The sequence below is a fragment of the Emys orbicularis genome, chromosome 25, assembly GCF_028017835.1.
Source record: "Emys orbicularis isolate rEmyOrb1 chromosome 25, rEmyOrb1.hap1, whole genome shotgun sequence".
NCBI lineage: Eukaryota > Metazoa > Chordata > Testudines > Emydidae > Emys > Emys orbicularis.
Window position 1 is genome coordinate 2,688,449 of NC_088707.1, and position 19,327 is coordinate 2,707,775.

Genomic DNA, 19,327 nt, shown 5'->3' on the forward strand with positions numbered 1-19,327 from the left:
AATCCTCATAACAATCCTCATTCCATCCTCTGAAATAAGGACACACTTCAAGCCTTTATGGCATCAGTGCCTACATTAGACAGATTATTAAAGGAATATTAACAGAATGCTGGGTAAAGTTACACACAAATTATGTAGATACAGAAGAGCCAGATACTTAAACATTTGGCCCAAGATTTTTTGAAAGTTGGGGCCTTAAGTTAAGCTTTAAGTCCACATTAGGCATTTGGTAAGTCAGGCCACGTGTCTAGCTCTCATAAAGCTGAGTACAAAATCTCAATAATACAGGGCTCTTCAATCTACCAGACAAAGGTCTAACAAGATTCACTGGCTGGAAGTTGAAGCTAGACAAATTTAGACTGGAACTAAACTGTACATTTTGAGAGTAATTAACCACTGGATCAACTCACCAAGGGCTGTGGATTCTCCATCACTGGAAATTTTTACATCAAGAGTGGATTTTCTTTCTAAAAGATCTGCTCAATTTCAAAGAGGAATTAATGCAGGCGAGTCCTGTGGCCTCTGTCACACTAGGTCAGGGGTTCTTAAACTGCACTGCACTGCGACCCCCTTCTGACAACAAAAATCACTAAGTGACCCCAGGAGGGGGGGATCAAAGCCGAGCTCACTTGAGCCCTGTCGCCCCAGGTGGTGGGGCCAAAGGCCAAGGGTTTCAGCCCAGGCAGGGAGCCTATAACCTGAGCCCCACCGCCCAGGGCTGAAGCCCTCGGGCTTCCGCTTTGGCCCCAGGCCCCAGCAAGTCTAAGACAGCCCTGGTGACCCCATTAAAACGGGTCTGCGACCCACTTTGGGATCCTGACCCATAGTTTGAGAACCGCTGCACCAGGTGAGCAAAGTGGCCCCTTCTGACTTGAGACTCTTAAGAATCAAATGCACCTTCCATAGAAGATACTGTCGCTCTCAATGTACCTAGTTACTCAAAAAACCCCACAAAAACAGGCCACTTACTTAGGTGTCTAACTTTAGGGCCCCGATAGAATCACAGCGATGTCAGGCTGGAAAGGACCTCAGGAGATCCTTCATTCCCTGCACTGGGGCAGGCTTAAGTCTACCTGCCCAGCCCAGCCCTGACAGATGTTTTTTCTAACCTGTTCTTAACCATGTTTTAAACTGAAAACTGAGACTGTGTCAAGATGAGTTTTTGCTGGTGGTGCAGAAAGTAACATTACTGTTAACTGAAAAACACACCTTGTTTTTTCCCGCCACTGGTATATTTTCCGTGACGTGGAGCTTGTACTGATCATAAAGGTTAATGTTCGATCCTTCTAGTCCTCTAGAGAGATGTTCCTTTGCCCAGCCTAGCTTCACATCAATATTACTCTATAGAAAAAGCTGTGTAAAATATCCTTAATTGGGAACTGATCTGGAGATCTTATTTTCCTTCACCTATAGGTGATAAATACAGTAAAACAAGTTACCGGTGTATTTTAAACAGTGGTGTTTATCCTTATTCTAACCCATAACCCATTTGCCTCAATGCTGCTCACATACTGTATAAATCTGATGCCCTTTTTTATGACTGCTTATGTAAGAAGGTATTTTGTACTGTTCCTGAATTTTTTTTTATTAAAGATAAACAAAATTGTTAATGAGAAGGTCTTATTTTTTGGTAACTTTGTGGAAGTTGTTCACATGATGAGATGATGACAGCATTGCTCCTGGCTGGAATTCACCTCCTTTACGTGTTTTTTTTTTAAATTCCTAGAAACTATCAGACCAGTTGTCTAACTATTTTAGTCTCCTATCTCTGATTTTGGCCAGTGCCAGATATCAGAGAGGAAGGTACAAAACAAAAACACCCCATGATGGACAGTTATCCCACAATCTATACACAGAGGGAAATTATTCCTAACCTCCATGGTTGGCTTATTATCTGAAGCATGAGGGTTGATATCCATTATAAAAATTGTCTTATAATTTAACTATGGCAGTTTTATCCTGGGATATTTTTAACCCTTAACCACATCAACAATCCTGTAACGACATGACAACAGTTAAATCAGAAGGAGTTACTGCTGTTGTAAAATGAAATTGGCCTGTGACATGGATGGGATCAAACAATAAACAAGCAGAAAGATGCTTCTCAGTCCAACAGCCTTTATTATTTTACAAGTGAAAATAACCTAAGACATTTAAAAAGACCAACCACATCTTATAAAATATTCAGTTACATACACACCTCAGCAAAAAAGCTGATTAACCAACACAGCCTAAAAAACTCAAAGGGCCATGAACACAACTAGGCTTAAATATTTTTTCTTTAAAATTGCTTTTTTGTAATTTGCATCCCATCAACTAACTAACATTTTAACCATGAATTAAGGTGCTTAACTGACTAGGGACATGTAGCGATAACTGGAACTGAACATGTGACACATTTTGTAAGCATGCTGTGCACTTGCAAAGTCTGGGCTGGATTCTGATCTCTGATGCACAGGGACCGCATCACCAGAGACTCCCTAGGATCTGCTGGCAGAGACACAGCAGCAGTATTGGTAATTTTTTGGGACACTGAGTGATGCTTGACAGGCATGAGACACCAGGCTCTGGCCCAGTTTTGGGCTCTCAAAGGGCACACACTTGGCCCCTCTGCAAAGAGCCATTTCACTAATGGTGAACTCCTCATGTTGGACTAACATGATGCAAGGTCTTTTCACTTACCAGGGACAACCACAGCTTCCAATTCATCTTATAAAATACAGACTGCTCCTGAAACACAGAGTGGTCTCCATCCCTAGTTAGCAAGCCAATCTCAAGTCACTGAAATAATTGGGTGACATGGTCAGAGCAAAACTGTATATTGGGAGCAGTACCAATGGAGAGAGAAGTGAATGAAAGATCTGTAAACAAGTAACAAGAATGCAGCGATAGAAATGGCTGGATTCCCGATTGCAGAGCACATGTGGATTCCCTGTCAGAGCTCAGAGGCATGAGTTTGCTTTGGTCAAATACAAGAATAAAAAGCAGCTTTTTTGTTTTGTTTTGTACTTAAACGCATTCTCTTCTAAATCCCGGGTCAACAAGCCCACTGCCACCTGCTCCTGGGCAGGTATCAAGCGGGATGAACACAAGGCCAAACAAAAATATCCTTTATGCCATCAATAACAAACAGAGCAGGTCAGGTGAGAGTCACAGTCAGCATCCTGAGGTGCGTGGAATCAGGGGAACAAAACCTCAGGTGACACCAGACCCCTCTCTCGCGCTCTCTCACACACACACCTAGGCTTCAGTGCCTAGAGAATAAGGCTCATTTCGGCTTTCACCAAGCAACGCAAGTTACTAATGGTTCCTCTCTAGAACTAAAGTATTCAACCAGTTTCAAAGTCAGCCCACATTTCAGATAGCAATAAGAGATATCTAAAGGGTGCAACACCACCACACTGAGGTCACGAGTCTACAGGTAGAGGGTTTTTAAATGCATCTCAGGCCAAATTTACCAACTACTTAAGCAGGTGCAACTCTACTGCATAGAAAGCAATGATATACTAATTTCTTAATTTGCAATTACTGTACTCTGGATCAGATCCATCAGAGCTCCAAGTCTGCCTGACCACTGAGCTCCTGCGAGGCCGCAGTTTACAATCTGTGTTTCCTGTGGTGTGGGTACGGAAAACCAACCTGGCCTGCTACGGGTGGATCTGACCCAAGCTTCTCAATCTTAATGAAAACCCTGGATCTTTGGGCAAGTTCAGATCTTCATTTAGAATGTTGCAGCTGAGGTCCATTAACAACCGTCTCCGATTACAGCCTCAGAAGAAAAGTTACTTAACAGCTCAGGGGATTCATGTGAATTTCAATTTTAAACCTTTTTAAATAAAAGTCAATTAAACAAACCAACCTCAAGATCACCAGAAAGAATTTTTTATGCATGATGCAGACAAGGTAATCTTAGTTAATTAGGGGCCCTGATGCCTGAATTTAGAAGAGGGGATTCCAGGTTTAACTAGAAACTACTAACACGTCACACGAGCATTTTACAGATGGGATCTGGAGCCAGCTACATGACACAAGTTCAGGCATTTTTAGAGCCCAGCTTCTGACCACACGTCTGTCAAAATACACATGGCAAAACAACAACGTGGAGGCACAATTCAGTCTCTGGAAGCTACGTTAACCATAGGGCAGGGCAAAACCAAACCAAACCAAACCAATCAGTAATTAATCTGGACTAATACTAAACTCTTCTGCTAATGGACTTGATATTTTTAAATGTAGAAAAAAAATCCCAAACATACAGGCACAGAAAGAGAAATAAAACAGAGCCCCTACCATAAAGAACAGTGGGGTGAAGATAAATTTCCAGTACATTAGAAGGGACCAGGCGAAACCATGTAATTACAGTCTCAAGGTTCAGCTGGCCCCCTCCAAAAGGCAAAACCAATCCGAACTCAGACAGGCACGTTCTCTTTCAAAGCACTGAGCGATCTCACTACTCAGTGAAGACTGGAAAGGAGCCTTGCTGTCACTGAGGCTGCTCCGTAGCCAACCAGTTCGTTGGCCCTTCCCCGGTCCCCTTCAGTCTATGGTCATTACACCAGAGCCACATCAAATAGTGCAAGTCACAGAAAACCCTCTTTTCCTCCCTCTCTGGTGGGTGTCCGATGCAAAGCATGTCCACCCCATCCTCCTACAGCCAAGAACTGCACCTCTTGTCCCCCATTAACGAGACCCCACTGCCCCCACCTGCACCAGATAAAAAGCAGGACAGCTGGCTACGTATCCATTCAGCCATCTGGATTCCGCATGATGACCGCTACTGCTTCTCCGAGTCACTTTGAGAGCTTAAGAGAAAGTTGTCACCATTTTAAGGGCTGGGATCCAAATTCAATCGATATTGTTCCCGACATGAACAGACTACTCCAGTTTACTAAGGCCGGCTCCCTGATCCCCCCCACAAACATATATTTTAAAACACAGATCTCTCTATTTTAAAGGGAGTTTTAAAAGCTCTAGACATTGACTGATCCTTGGGAGAGGAGGGAGAAATGAAAGGTGAATTGGTTTCAAGCCTCACTAAATACAAAGGACGCTGTTGTTCTGTGTGGCACAGCACGAGGTTTGGCTTTGCTCCCCGGTCTGATTTTAGCCTTCTCTCACGTGCTCAGTCTCATCTTTTCAGACCCAGGTGCTGCTTCCTGCCGGTTCACTTGCGGGGCTGGTGGATGTGCTGATTGCCCCACAACATCGCATCAAACTTCTCCAGGCAGGGCTGCGGTTTCTGGTGAGCCACCTGGGCAGCGGCTGGAGGGAAGTCTTTGTGGCCCTAGAAAGAATGAGTAGGGGCTAAATCGGACAGACCTTGGAAAATAAACAAGGAAGAGCAGTGACACGCTCAGCAGCAGCTGGTGGGCAAAGAGCTCCCCTCCCCTCCCCACCTCTTAACACAGGCCTGGTTCAGTTTGTCGAATGGCGGGTGGGGAGTGTCGGATTTTGGGAATTGGGGAGGACGCTATAAAATGAATAGGCAGCAGGTTTAAAACAGACAAAGGAAGTATTTTTTCACACAACTCTTCGGATGTTGTGAAGGCCAAGACTATAACAGGGTTCAATAAAGAACTAGATAACCTCATGGAGGATAGGTCCATCAATGGCTATTAGCCAGGATGGGCAGGGATGGTGTCCCTAGCCTCTGTTTGCCAGAACCTGGGAATGGGCGACAGGGGACGGATCACTTGATGATTCCCTGTTCTGTTCATTCCCTCTGGGGCACCTGGCATTGGCCACTGTCGGAAGACAGGATACTGGGCTAGATGGACCTTTGGTCTGACCCAATCTGGCCGCTCTTATGTTTGTCGGCCACTAGCAGAAGGATGGTCCAGTGGTTTGGGCACTAGCTTAGGATGTAGGAGGCCCAGGTTTAATTCCCTGCACAGACTTTCTATGGGACCTTGGGCAAGCCACCTAGCCTCTCTGTGCCTCGGTTCCCCCAGCTGTACAATGGGGAATAACAACCCTGCCCTGCCTCCCAGGGGGGTTGTGAGGATAAATACATGAGTGACTGGGAAGCGCTTAGAGATCTACTGGCGACAAACACTCTATAAGAGGAATTTTTATCATTACTACTAGTTTTTATTGTTATTAGCCGCTCTACAGAGGTGTTTGTCTCCTCTTAAAGCTACATTTGATTGATTTAATACAGCAATTTTGAGCCCTTTGTGTACCAGGAACTCCCCTCCCTGCCCAATCTAGCCAGGACCATCATTCCAGTTAGCAATATGGGAAGGACAACATGGTAGGAATCCTGCTTGCAACTGGCCCTTGCCTCCCCCTGGGAAGTTAGCCCAGGTCAGGAACTCCTGAGCCAATACATGCAGGGGACCAGAAGAGAGGATCTGAAATACACACAATTCTGTCTGGTTGTTCCTACAAGAGGTACAGGTCCGTGGAGGGAAACAGATCCCCACAAAACACACTGAGAAAGCTAAGGGCATGAACAGCAATAGAATGCTACATTTAATGCTAGGCAACAAGACACATTGTCAGACAGCCTTACCCTCATTATGGCTCCTGATATAATGAGAGTTTGCTTTGGAGAGCTGAAAGAGAATAAGCTATTAGAGAACAGTCATTTACTACAGTGCGCTCAATGCTGAGACTATGGGTGACCATAAAACGAAATATGTAAAAGAGGAACAGTGTGGCCTGTAGGACAGAGCACTGGACTGGGACTTAGGAGATGTGGTTTCTAGTTCCAGCTCTGCCATTGGCTTCCCAGGTGACCTTGGGCAAGTCACGTCACACTGTACACCATCTGTAAAATGGGGATAATGATACTTTACAAAGGAAGTAAGAGCTAGGTATTATTAAATACGGGAGCTTTCCCCTTGCTCGTTAAGACAGAAAAACTTGTTAAACTTACCTGATTCTGGCAACAGTGTATTAAAATCTCAAGTCACCAGACATACACAGAATTTTAAGTTACAGATAAAGCATTGCTGGAAGTTATTTTTTACTTTAATCATCCAGCAAAATCTTGTGTCAAGGGTCTATTTCTCCTGCAAACAGTGGAGAGGTCATCAACACCTAAGAGACAGAAGGGCAGCTAGCTGTCTCTCCCAACACTGATTTAGGCAGCTGCCATGCCAACAAGTGGTGCAAAATCTTAAAATCTTGCCTTGGCAAGTAGAAGCCTTCAGTCCTCAACAGAGAGCGACTTTCGGCAGGATTTGGTGTTGTTGCCATTGCAGTACAATGCAAATCTGCAGATTGTGGGAACTGAAACTACCACTTCCCTTCTTGCTGCTTTGTTTTTGGTTTAATTGTCTAAAACAAGGTATTGAACAGCTATTTATTTTCTTGCTAGTTGTGTTTTGTTCGTTAACAAAGTCCCAGTTTTGCAGGGCGCAAAAGTGCCAGGTGCTATACGCAGGTTGGGCCTACTGTTTCTGACAACGTGAGAGTTAGGGGTAGATCTGAATTTTTAAGAAGGGAGGAAAAACCCAAGCCACCTCACGTGCAAAGCAGTCAGATGGGCATCAGATAACTAACTGAAGTCTTGGGTATTTCACTGTTAAAGAAACATGTTGCTGAGTTTTTTCTCCTAGTTCCCTCCTGTTTCACCATTTGCCTGATCCAAAGCTCACTGAAGTTAATGGGAGTCTTTCTGTTGACTTCAATGAGCCTTGGATGAAGATCTGTATGAATCTCTGACATACACAACAGTGCCGGGGTAAAACCCCAGGAGACCCCCAGAACCACAAGCTGTACCAATTTTTAAGTTTTACTGAATAAAACATTGTGGCAATCCATTACCTGTTCCTCAGCTGTTCTACCTGCCTTGATAGTGGGGCAGCAGGTTGCTCCATAACTACAGAAATGCTATTTTGCACCTTTCCAGCCCTGCTCTTCTTCAGCAGCAAGCATTCCCACACCCCATACAGCACAGGCGGGAGTTCGTGAGGAAGGGTAACGTTTCCACGAGTGCCTAAGACACCCACGCGCAATGAGCCTAAGGCCCATTTTCAAAAGCAACTTTGGCACCTGCCTAGCGTACGGACGAAGCCTCAACCGTTTTCAGACGTGACTAGAGATTTTGGGTGCCCCATTGGAAAGCAGGTCAAGGGACCGGTTTTTGAGAAAGACGCCCACCTTCTGAAAGTCAGGCTCCTTTAAGGTGTCTCATGCCTGGCACTGAAAAACTACAACTACCCAAGTCACTTTTGAAAATCTTGGCCGAAATCAAGGGAAATTACGCTTTTAAGTCACTTGGAATTTGGGTAAAGTTTTCAGACATGCCCAAAATGATTAGCGCCCAACCATATGAGTAGGCCCCACAGCCCCTCACGGCAGAGTTCCAGAGAGGAGGAGGAGTTGTTAGAGAGACTTGCAAACCGACATTAACCCCAGACAACCTTCAATTTCAATTCACCGAAGCATCACCCACCCCAGTTACAAGGCAGGGGAAAACACTCCTCTTTCTGCTTCTACCTGGAGCAAGGTAACCTATGTACATGATGACTGGCCTGTACAGCCATCACTCACTCTTATTTAACGAGCACAGCTGGTCTATGCAACTTTGAGATTCCCACACCTCACTCCCCCCCCCCGCACCCCACCAACCACTTTAAAATCTTGTTAGTCCTTACTCTCCACCCTATATATGTTTGCAAACTGCCCAGCGCAGGCGGGCCCTGATCCCAACGCAGCCAGACCCTGGCCGCTGCCATTACACACGTTTAAACATTATCTAAGTCCTGCCAGCGGAGCCTGGCATGTAGGAGTTGGTGGTTTTGTGGGAAGAGTTTGTGAAGGCTCCCAAGGACCCGCATGCAGCGTTCAGTCGGGCAGAAGCAATCTGTACAGTGGTGTCCAGGCTGCAAGGGAGAAGACAGAAGTTAAAAAACAGCCTCTCTCAGAATGACTAAACACAGCTAACAGCAAGAGCGGGCTATACAGCTTCTGCCGGGAGCCGTGCAGGGCTCCTTTGAAGAGGTTAAGACAACTCAGCGACAGCCCACTTTCTTCAGCGTAGCTGAACGTTCCCAGAGATGTCTCAGGTGTCAAGAACAGATAAGCTCAACACCCCCAAACCTAACCACAAGCAGCAGGTTATCTGGTCGCACGGAGAAGTGCTGCACGAGGGCCCGATTTCACACGCTCTTTAGAAGGGGTTGCAAGAGGGCTGGCAAATAACAAGATATTTTATAATTTATCACCATGTCTTCGGTGCCGGATGCCTCTGACATGGCTCCAAGGTAACCCTATGAACACGAGAGCGCCATGTGGCTGCGATGCCTGAGCAAGCTGAGACAGACAGACAGCTCCAGCATCAGACTGGAGGTTGTTTTAAAGCATACCACAGATAGATCTATCTATCTCCAGGCCTGTAAGCCACCAACAATGAGACCCGAAACAGCCTTCAAACCCCAGCTGCTCAGCCCAGCATCCTATTCAGGGCACTGCATGGCTGAACATTGCACCGTCCTGCCAAGGAGCACCCCGAAGACTGAGCAATGAGATGTACTTGCCCCTTTACATTTGGTCATAACCAGAGCCACTTCCACCAGTCCCCGTGTCAGAGCCATTGTTCTTCTGGCCAAAGAGGACTGGACGAGATGCGCCCTTTGAAACTCACCCATACAACGAGGCCTTCATTTGACCCACTTCTGCCCTCTCGCCAAGGACTGGGACTGGGCCTGAAGATGCTGACTCCGGAGAGCTCCCAGCCGCTCCTAGCCTAGAGCAGGGAAGGTAGCTGTGCTTTGCAATCCAGGCTCCTGCATCAACGTGGCGCAGGGAATGCCCCAATGTCCCCTCCGCAGCTCCAGGGACCGGCATGGGGGATAGAAACGGTGCCGTGAGGCTTTTGTTTCTTTCTTCCAGCAGGGCCATTGTCTGAGCTGCCGCACAGTCTTAAACCTGTCGCGCGCCAGCAACGCCATGTATTTCCCTCCAGTCATCCAAGAATTGTTTGGCGGGGATCAATACACATGGGTGTGGGCGTGGATACACAAACAGGATGTGATTAAGCAGGACGCCTCAGGTCTGTAACAATTCACCAGGCTTCCTGGCTAACCCCTTGGCTCTCACACCAATGTTTTGGAGGGCAGGGGGCGTACGCCTACCAAGCAGAAGTGGTGATCCCCCGCTTGCAACGTTAATTCATTTTATATCACTAATAAAAAGGATTCTTTCCCCGTAAAGTCCCACAGACGTGTGTCTGGTATGTGGGTCATGGCCTAAGCCGTCCACTGCAATAATTCTGCAGTGACCAGCAGCTGAAATGGAAACATTTCACTCTCTTCCTGTGAGGGGAAGCGATTTGAAGCCAGAATACAGATGAAATGCACAGATTAGGGCAGTGGTTTTCAGCGTGTGCTCTGTCCGCAGACTGTGTCTAGAGTCCCACGAAAGACAGACTGAAAACAGACTGGATGGAATTCAACGATATACACTGCGCAGACAATAGATTTCCCAAGCTGTCTGCAAACGAAAAGAGGTTGAAAACCACCGGACCTATTGGGATCCAGGAAGTGGGCGGGCTTATCCCCCCCAGCCTAAGGGGGGGGTCCACAGGACCTGGAGACCAAAAAATTACGGGGGACAACTAATTTAAAAAAAAAAAACACAGGGACAGGAGTGAGGTCAAAGTGAAAACCACCGGAGCAGGGTTTCTAGAACATTCCCATGTGACAATTTGCTCTTCACCATATCAGGTATTCAGGTCAGGCACAGATTGGAATCCAACCCATCCATGGTCTCTGTGGGATGAATGTGGGGGAGGGGTTTCAGTCCAGCCCCCCATTGGGATAGTGCCATTTCTGGTGTGGGCCCCTAACAGCTGGCCCCTTTACTGGCAGGCTCAGCAGAGGCTGAAGATAAATGCTGAGATCTGAAGGCCAAAGTGGGCCATTTATGATGTGACCTCTGGGGAATGCAGGCCTCCCCTGGGCCATAGAGAGGCCGAATCCTGCTACGTGCCCAGCACGCTCAATTCCTATGGACTTTGACAAGAGTTGAGGTCACCATTCACCTTGCAGGATAAGGTCCTTCCAGGACCATGGAGACGAAATGTCCCTCTCCCCCTCTGGGTGCAGGTTGAGGCGTTTGCAGGGGAAGCACATGCCGCTGCTGGGCCTTGTTCTTTTCTGTTCCACTGCCAGGATTTTGCTTGATGCAGCCCGGAGTTCGCTTTGAAATGAAAGCAGCATTAGCCCTGGCTCAGCGTTCTCTGCACTCTTACAATGCAAAGCTGTCTTCGTGCTAAGTGAAATCATTATCCAGAGCCACATAACCGGGACCATGCCACTAGCCACACAGGGACAGCCTGCCTACCTGCACAAGATCTGAATTCCAAGGGCAGTCACCAACTCAGATCCCCCGATCAGCGTGTTAGGAGAACATTACAATACCAGACAATGGTCTGTAAGCAGCAATTACGTCGCGCTGCTACAAGACGTCATTAGAAACAAGGCAGACACTTGGATTGCCTTTTGCTCTCGCAAACATAGACTGTTTGCTGTTCTGAGTAGAGTGTGTCTTAATTAGGGGAACCCATCGGGCTTATCAGACTGTGTAACAAATGCAAGCGACCGGATGGTCTTTTATGCTCAACAGAGCATTAGCAAGCAAATGCAATGCCTGCTAAAACAAGCAAAGAGCGGCACAAAAAACAGTGACAGGCAGCTACTTCTAAAACTTGCCACAAACTCAGAACACGCTGTGCAGTAACTCGTGTAAGAGGCCCAACAATTCTGGAAGCAAGTGCTACCGCCAGGGTAGACAACTTCCCAACCTAGTTATAAAGAACATACACGTTGAACTGGTGTCTCCGGAGTACGACAAAAGGCTGCCGGTTACCAGTCTGGTTCCAGGAACAGACAGAACACATCAAGCAGGGTCTAGTTTATGCTTTAAAACTCAGACGCTGATGCAGTTGCTCTGCTCTTTGCATGTGGAAAGCAGTCAGTGTGTGGCTACGGACCTTGCTTTGGATCCTGACAGCTGCAGAATGTACGGCAGCATGAACATTTCTACTGCATATCCTTCTCTTTGACCTGCTCCCTTCCCGCTGTGTTAGATAATAAAGAGATGCAAGGGTATTAACTCCTGGAAAGCTTCCCTGGGATCAGGTGAAGGCCTGGGTAAAACAGCCAGCACGTTGTGGGACAGGAACGTTGATTGAGCTCTCTTTAAGGGATGCTGACACCTTGTGGGAAATGTTAGTAAATGGTCCCTATACAGACCGCTCTGCTTGCATTCAGCGGACAAGATTTTCAGAGCAGGCTCAGGGATTTAGACACGTGACCTACCATTAACTGGAGCATTCAGGTCCCGAGATCACTTTAGAGACTTCAGTCTCCCCTTGTTCCTCTTACCACTACGGAGTCTGCAGAAAACCAGCATCACTGCAGCTTCAGAGCGTATCCACTTCTGGTGCCGTCCCTCAGCTAAAGGCAGAATCTTCCAAGGTGTCAGAGTTAGGTTATAGTGGCGATCATGGAGGGAAGGAATCGGACATACGTTAAAGCTCTTGCTGATCAAATGGGTTCTACAAATAAAGGTTTTCCTCAGGAGGCGTCAGCTGACTTTGACGCACCCCCTGGGCAGAGATAAAGAACAGCAGGATTTTCTAAAGCATCATGTTATGCTTGGGATGTTAGCTCTGCAATTCGGGCTTAAACAACGGTTTTATGCAGCTCATTGAAAATATGTTGCCTTGAATGTAACCTTTGGTGCTCTCAATTTCTGTATATTCTACATCCCAATCAGCCAAAGCCCTCTAGCCCAACGCTGCCCTCTGCCCAGTATTATCTGAAGTAAAGGCGTATCCTTCCAGCTGTTCCAGATGGGATAGGGTGGAAAAACCACCAAAATACTACATAATGCCATTCAACAGGATCGCCTCCTCTGGGCTCCTGTGTTACGGTCTGGACACCCGCTCTCAGACAAGGAAATACAGTAGAAATAGGTGGGGTTCAGAGACAGTCAACAAAAACCAATTAGAATCCCGGAGATCCTTTCCTATGAAGAGAGGGTGGAAAGGCTGGGGTTGTTTATTTCAGAGGGAGACGAATAAGAGGGGAATGCACCAGAGAAACACAAGGGGCCAGTCAGTAAATTTGAAATGTATCAAATTTAAAACTGGTAAAAGAAATAATCTGCATGAAAAAAAAATAGTTAGCCCATGGCACTCACTGCCTGAGGCCAAAAGCTTGATCCAGGACTCAAAGGGTTAGAAAGATTTATATGGATGAGAACATCCACAGACACATTAGTTACTATTTTAAAACACGTTTAGAAAACAGTCCTCAGGCTTCAGGATATAAGACAGTCATTAACTGATAGGGGTCAGGAAGAAACTTCTCCTATGGGTGGACTATTCCATAATTGTCCATAATGAGGTTTCTAGCACCTTTCTGTGAAGTCGCCTGTCAGAGACAGGATACCAGGCTAGACAGACTGTTGGTATGATCCAGTGTAGCATAGCAATGCCTATCTTCTTAGGCAAAAGACTGTGAATACGGCTGGCAAAAAGTTACCAGATTAGGATAGTTTGCAGACAATTAATAAAAACTGACCCTCCTCCCAGCTGCTAAAGTTCACACATGCAGTCCCTGTAAAGCAGTGGTGGGCAACCTGCGGCCCATCAGGGTAAGCTGATTGCAGGCAGTGAGACACTTTGCAGCTGTTGACGGTCCACAGGCACGGCCCCCAGTGGCCGCTGTTCGCTGTCCCCAGGCACTGGGAGCTGCAGGCCACAAAGACGTGCTGGCCAGCGCTTCCCGCAGCTCCCATTGGCCGGGAACAGTGAACCGCGGCCACTGGGAGCTGCGGGGGGGGGCTGTGCCTGCGGACATTGACTGTCCGCAAAATGTCTCACAGCCCACAATCAGCTTACCCTGATGGGCCGCAGGTTGCCCACCACTGCTGCGAAGTCTGCAGCTACAGTTCTTGTCCAATATGCAGAAACTATAAGTTAGTTTTAGATGCTCTACTTCAATGGATCCTAACACTGGCAAAGCTTTAACGTCAGTTGCAGGCACTATTTTCAATGCTTCCAGTACAGCTCCCTCTCCCTGAAGGATTCCCACGTTTCCCCGATCCATCCTCACAGTTGGGGATGTACTGTACCATACTCCTCCTTATCTTCACATGGACTCTGCCATTCATGAAATCAGAAGGGCTGGTTCTGCACGGCAGAGTATGAATTTACTATGCTTTATGGGGAAACGAGAGCCTTTGTCACAAACTGACACCTCCCCTCTCCACGGCGGCTGGCTCTGACAACCTCTCTTATTTGCATGGAAAAGGTGCCCTTTAGCTGTGGCTTTTCGCAGAGGTTAAAAGGAACAAAAACAACTGCTGTCGTTCATTTCTACTCCCCCTATGCTGACAGCTACCTGGAAGGCGCTCTGCCCACACTTCACACCCTGCCACCCGCCAAAAAAAAATATCGGTGTGTGAAGTCTGTTATCTAGAAACATTCCCCCACCCACCCCAAACCCAAGTGTTTTACTATTTTGTTCATTGACTTCCCCCTCCACCCCAACTGCAGGCAACCTCGAATAACAATGTACATGCAGCGGGGTGAAGAGTTCAGCTTCCCTTTGCAGCTTCCACGAGGTTACACGGAACAGCTTCTACCCCCAGTGACCTGCCGTCCCCTCGCCTCTTGTTTTCTAGCGTGTGCCCCAGCAATGGGAGATCTGGAGGGGAGGCGTGCTGGGAAAGCAGAGCAGGGAAAGGATTAGGGCTTAGCACACCGTGTCCTGCAGCTTGTCTCTAACAACACGCTGACCATTGTGGTCTAATCAGGGGTGGCCAACCTGAGCCTGAGAAGGAGCCAGAATTTACCAATGGACATTGCCAAAGAGCCACAGTAATACGTCAGCAGCCCCCCATCAGCTTCCCCCCCCCCCCCCCCGCGCATAGCACCTCCCACCCACCGGCACCCCCCCCCTCCCCCCGCTGATCAGCACCTCCCCCTCCCTCCCGATCAGCTGTTTCGTGGCATGCAGGAGACTCTGGGGGGGGAGGAGCGAGGGCACGGCAGGCTCAGGGGAGGGGGCGGGAAGGGGTGGAGTGGGGGCAGGACCTGTGGCAGAGCCAGGGGTTGAGCAGTGAGGACCCCCCAGCTCACTGGAAAGTTGGTGCCTGTAGCTCCAGCCCCGGAGTCTGTGCCTGTACAAGGAGCCGCATATTAACTTCTGAAGAGCCGCCTTGGCTCCGGAGTGACAGGTTGGCCACCCCTGGGCTCTAATTGTTCCCTTGTACTCCCCCTGTTTATCTGTCTTACACTCAGAGCGTGAGCGCTTTTGTTCTGTCTTTGTACAGCACCTGGCACAACAAGGGCCACAATACACAAAATTAACAAGTTTCCCACGTGACACAAGCTATGGCTTCACATAGGGCTTAGACAGAGACCTCATCCACCAACCCATGAGCCAAGTGAGGGGGAAGAAAGATGGTTTCTACTTTGAAGGTATCTCTACTGTGTGATGCAATCCACCCTAATGATAATGAACCTGTGGGAGGTCTGAGCACTGGGGAGGAGGCGGAAAGATCTAGTCTTGGTGCCCAAGCAGAGCAGACAGGTTCAGAGATGCCCAATATCTTACCGCAATCTTTTTCACCAGAACTGCTGGAGAATGAACATCTGCTCGAGCGTGATAGCAAGACAAGAAGCCAAACAGCAAAGGCAAAGCAGACTAGTTTTTGGTCCCAAAATAACCAACCAGTCCCTGTGCTCAGAACAGCACAAGAGTCAGAGGGTTTTCCTCCCCAAAGCAAAAGAACTGGGGTTTTGTTGGGCATACGAACGGGAACGGACAAGACAAAATGTCTTCCACCTGGACAATAAATGTGATCAACTCCCTTGGAAGGGCAGAACTAGAAGCTTTCAGTTCACGCCAGGGCTCAGTCTCTATTTGAGACATCGTTTTTTCAAAAGGAAACAGAAGTTTGGCTGCCAACTGGGGGAGGTGGGGGGGGGCACATCACACTGGGTAAAACCGGGATATTCACAAGCTACATGTAACTGCTAGGCCATGCAGATAGAGCGCCACTGGGACACGTGACAAGCTCAATAGCTCATTTAGCGTTTCTGTGGTGCAAACCCAGTAAGAAAAGCCTGTCCTCCTGCACAATATTAGTCATCTTTTTAAAATTTCGCCACTAGCGTTCACCTCTATCGTGGTGTGGGCCCAATCCAAACACAGGGATGTTTGCACTGGGGGGTTGGGGGAGGGGGTTTCTAGTTAAGAATTAAGTGTTATTCCTCCTCTCCTGGTTTTTCTTCTCCAAGAGGCAAAATCATGCAGGTTTCCCTACTAGCTAAATAAAAATCGGAAAGCTATTCTCCAGTGAGTACTGCAGACACTCTCTCACACCATGTGGGGTCTGAGGCTCATTTCCAAAAGCAAACAGACACAACACCTAACTTCGAGATGGGAGGAGCTGCCTGATAAGTTGTCAATTGTGCAAACTGGTTTTCACACCTTCCCGCTTGTCAGTGAGGTGGCGTGGCCCGATCACCACCCATGCGGTAAGGGCATGATTAAAACAAAGTTAACCCCCACGTCGGGGGAAGCTACACCTGAAATCCAAATAATCCCGGCACATGGGAAACAATGAATTGTGCTTCTCCTTCCCCACCCCCGCCCGACTGGGCTCTAAGCCTATTTGAATCGGGGCAGACACAGTGCAGCCCACAGATGTCTTTACAGACAATCTGGGGGTGCAGCCGGCAGGGACTGAGCGAGGCAGTAAGATACGCTGATCCTGCTGGAACCTGCAATCTCCAGGGCCCACACCTCCCTACCGGTATCAAAGGAGGCAGCGTTTGCTCTATAGCGCCCTTGCCAGCACGGCCCTTGGCTTTGCCCATCTGGAATTAGAACGGCAAACTCTTCATGTGTGCGCCTTCATGGGCAGGGACTCGTCGGGTTTATGAAGAGCGATGCAGCTTTGTGAGGAAGAGGATGTGGAGGAAGGGAAAAGACGGCAGCCACAGGGAGGAGGTGCACTGGCACAGCATGCAGGCAATGTCACGCTTTGAGCACCCCGCCTCTGACCATACACTAGACATGGCAGATTAGTGTCAGTCGTACTTCAGTTAGCAGGAATGTCTAGAGCCGGGCACAGGGACTGCTACTTCACCGGGATGACCCTAGGGACCCTTTCTCTCTTTGTTGTGGTCTCCGGTCAGCCCCAGGAGAGTCTCTCGCCAGCTCCCAAAGTGTTAAAATCCATGAGAGAACCCTGCATTGAGTGGCTGACCCTCTCAGCAGGTGCAGAAGCTCCAAAGGACCCAAGGAAAAGGCCGCTCTGTCTCTTACCTGCCACACTCCCATTCTTCAGGGTCCTGGTCTCGCTCTTGGTTCCAATGTTCACCACTGCTGGGATGCTTCCCTCTCGCTTTCGCCGGAAAGGGGCCATCGCAAGGTGGTTCAGTTTCAGTCACCGACAGGCATTGGGACATCTGGGTAAAGGGGGAGGAGAGAGATGCTGTCAATTCCTTCCACAGAGCATTTGCAAAGAGAGGAGCATTTGCTTTTCCTCGGTATTTATTGCACCCACCAAGAGTTTGGTGAAGCTCCGGGGTCTGGCTGTATTAACTACATTATTTTTCATTCCTAAATTAAACAACATTGGGTAAAATTTTCACCAATGCCTAGGCTTTGAAGTCCTACTGGTTTTTAAGCCACCTCGGCACAAATGTTGCCCACTGTCTGGTTCTGCAAAAAGGAGACCCGAGACTTGGGGTTTGTCTACGTGGGGACTCTCTGGAAAGTGAAGACAAACGAAAGGGCGTGAAGTTACAGTTAAAGCATCCTGTGTAGACACTCATTCAGAAGTAAAGTGGGCTTAATTCACTTTAGCATAATCTTCCTTCAATGTCCCCATGTAGACAAGCTCTTGAAAATGTGTGGCCAGCGCCCTGAAGGGCTCAGAGGAGCACAGACCTTCCCAAGTGCCAGCTAAACAGAAGCTTTACTTTTTAACCCTGACACCAGGCACAGTTGTACCCGAAGTCACACGCTGCTAAGCATCCTGAGCAAGGCCCTTGCTCGTTCTGGAGGGGACCTCCAGCCAATGTCATCTCCCCACGTCAGAAGGTTGCAACAGTTTCTCCACCAGAATGTGAAGAAATAAAAGGTTGGGAGAAAGGCTGGTCTCAGGGTTGAGGCTCTGGGCTGGGACTCAGGAGATCTGGGTTTAATTTGCAGCTCTGTCACAGGCTCCCTGGGCGACCTCGGGCAAGCCATTGCCCTTCCTCACCTGTAAAGTGATGACATTAGTTATTTCTCCCACCCTTTGTCTGTCCGGATTGTGAACTCTTTGGGGAAGAGACGAGTGATGTGTTTCCACAGGGCCTAGCAACGGGAGCCTCTAGACACAAGTGAAATATAAAGTAACAGGAAAAAGAATTTAAACTCCCACAACTCCCCGAGCCCTGAGCCCCTCCAGCGCCCCAAACACCTCATCCCCAGTCCCAGCCAGAGCCCTCACCCCCCACCCCTCTGCCCCAGCCCTGAGCCCCTCCCACACCCCAAACCTCCCATTCCCAGAGCCCTCACCCTGACTCTCGCCCTGAGCCCCTCCCACACTCCAAACCCCTCATCTGCAGCCACAACCCATAGCCCTCACCCCTGCACCCCCTCCCTCTGCACCCCTCCCAACCCCAAACTCCCTCCCAGAGCCTGCACCCCAATCCCCTGCCCCAGCCTAGGGCCTGCACCCCAGACCTCCTCCCTCACCCAAACTCCCTCCCAGAGCCTTGGGCAGGTGGGGGGGCAGAGTTTGGGTGGGGGTGGGTTCTGGGCACCACCAAAATGTCTACAAACCCTGCCACCCCTGATCCTGCCCTGCAGACCTGAACTCCCAGCATTCTCAGGACACATGCTGATCCCTAGTGGCCACTGCTGATATCCAGCACCTCCCTCCTCTTAACCTGTGAGTCCCTCTCTGGATTGGAACTAGACTGGAACCAAAGACCATCTTGGAAGCAACGTTACCAGCCCAAGCTGTCAAAAATCATGAGTTGACCCCCCAAAATCACAGGCTCTACCACCGCCCCTTCATTCATTCTTCGGCGGCAATTCGGCGGCAGGCCCTTCCCTCCGAGAGGGACTGAGGGACCCGCCGCCGAAGAGCCGGCCCTGGGGGAGGGCGCAATTTTATATTCTTGCCTCGGGTGCAAAAATACCTAGTTACGGCTCTGCCAGACAGGTGATTAAAGTTCGGCTGTAGCCACATGGACGTGGGGCTTACCACTGAGAACCGTTTGCAGTTCCCCGGTTACCTGAACTCCAGGCTGAACACTGCCAGACAGGCTGAAATTAACACCAGCTCAGCAGGGTTC